Below are 1,795 nucleotides of genomic sequence, written 5' to 3'. Positions count from 1 at the left end.
ACAAGACGAGAAAAGGAAGAGAAGTACAAAACAGAGGAGAATAAAGGGGAGAAAACAGGTTGAGAAAAGGAGCCGTGTGCTCGAAATGTTTGTTCCATCCACTTCCTGGTTTGCTTGTGGGCGTGCTCAGGGTGGTATGGCCGTAAGCCGAGGGGCTGGCGACAGAGAGTGCCTTTATGGACTAGGCAAGGCCCCTGCTCGTGGAGGGGCATGTTTCTTGTACGGAAGCAGCAGTGTAAAAGCGTGCAGCGGTGTAAAAGCTTACAGCACCTGGTATTCCCAGGCGGTCTCCCATCCAAGTACTAACCAGGCCCGACCCTGCTTGGCTTCCGAGATCGGACGAGATCGGGCGTGCTCAGGGTGGTATGGCCGTAAGCCGGGGGGCTGGGGACACAGACTGCCTTCATGGACTGGGCAAGGCCCCCCTGCGCGTGGAGGGGCTCAAAGGTCAGCCTTTCGGACACACTGCACTTCAGCCTTTATCTCCACCACATGCTACACTCTAGTCCAGTATCGGGAAGCGACACCGGGATGGGCAAGCTGCTGTTGGTGCCGTCATGTCCAGTTGTTGCTGAATCTATAGGAAACGACAGCCAGGTATGCCAGTAAAAAAGGTCGAGTGTTTCCTCTCCAATGTGTGCAGTTTTTCCTCTCCAATGTGTGCTGGAGGTTGAAGTTGAACATAGCACAGCATTAACGAGCAACTGAGTCAAGGCATTGGCCTCTGGGATTATTCATTTCCAGCACCATCAGCCAAAGATCTGTGTCTGGCAAGAGCCACCCGGTGTTTGGCGAGTACACCTCATACTTACCTGGCAGGGGAGATACCATGATCAAGAAGGCGGTTCACCCAGGGCGAGGCTCAGCCAATTGCACTCCGGCTGTGTTGCCCCCTGCAAATTCCCCAAACGTGGGAGTCTTGATTGCATAATTTTTGCTAGTGTGTGCCCATCTCCAAACTTCTCACGTCCTTGCGGAGCAACATCCCCAGTCTTTCCAAGTTGCTGGGAACGTGATGGTTGTGGGTGTTGTCTTTCAGCTCAAAGCAAATGTCACGCTCCCTTTCCCAACTCTTTGTAGAAGAACTCGATTGTGGGAGATGGATCCATGGCCATCATGCCAAGGGTTAATACTTTGGCGCTTGCTCTGTTCACTCCGTGCAGTGACCTGATGTTGAAGTGATGCCAGGAGCAACGCACCATTTCAGAAGCCCGGATGAGGGGGGAAATGGCCCGGCAGTTTGTACTGCTCAGTGTGACACGGAGCTGCTTTGCTCATGCACTCACGTCTACCACTAAATGTTGGAGGTGTGCCAGTGAGCGAGGAATGTGCCACAGCCTCAGCGACTGATAGAAAACTGCAGCGCACAACCGACAGTAGGAAAGCGCTTCCAAACATGCAGTCAAATCTGGGCGGTTTATTGGCTGACTAAGCAAAAACGTTGAAGGAAGGCCGTCCCAAGGTGGCCGGCCGGCCGGCCGACCGAGACTGTGGTGACTCCGGCGGATAGACTCCTCGGCTGCTCTCCCGGACAGGGGCTACGTTGACTCTGGTTTCTCTTCAAAATGCACAAGTCTTTCGCCTTTTACTAAAGACTTCCGTGGAGAGGGACGTTGAAGAGTTTAAGTTATTTTTGGTGGGCTTTGCTGTAAGGCTGCGCCCTTTGAGTGTGTCAAATGTCAAGCAGCTGTCTGTCAAGGCTCAGAGGTGCACTTAGGTCAACCTTGGGGCGGAGGTGATCAGCAGCAGCAGCCTTTGTTATGCGCCCTTAAAAACATGGCAGCACAACAACTGA

At 53.3% G+C, this 1,795-nt stretch overlaps 3 non-coding genes across 3 annotated transcripts; 2 read left to right on the top strand and 1 right to left on the bottom strand.

Moving 5' to 3' along the window:
* Nucleotides 1–258: 258 nt before the first annotated feature.
* Nucleotides 259–377, bottom strand: LOC122763893. Its single transcript, XR_006359412.1, has one exon. It is a non-coding gene; the product is annotated as a 5S ribosomal RNA (ribosomal RNA).
* Nucleotides 378–804: 427 nt separating this feature from the next.
* On the top strand, nucleotides 805–970 carry LOC122763895. Its single transcript, XR_006359414.1, has one exon. It is a non-coding gene; the product is annotated as a U1 spliceosomal RNA (small nuclear RNA).
* A 574-nt stretch (nucleotides 971–1,544) lies between these two features.
* On the top strand, nucleotides 1,545–1,657 carry LOC122763892. Its single transcript, XR_006359411.1, has one exon. It is a non-coding gene; the product is annotated as a U5 spliceosomal RNA (small nuclear RNA).
* Nucleotides 1,658–1,795: the final 138 nt, after the last annotated feature.

This window comes from Solea senegalensis, unplaced genomic scaffold (assembly GCF_019176455.1).
Source record: "Solea senegalensis isolate Sse05_10M unplaced genomic scaffold, IFAPA_SoseM_1 scf7180000017126, whole genome shotgun sequence".
In the NCBI taxonomy this organism is placed as follows: Eukaryota; Metazoa; Chordata; class Actinopteri; order Pleuronectiformes; family Soleidae; genus Solea; species Solea senegalensis.
The sequence above is the reverse complement of the archived record's forward strand: the minus strand, read 5'-3'. Positions and strand labels throughout refer to the sequence as shown.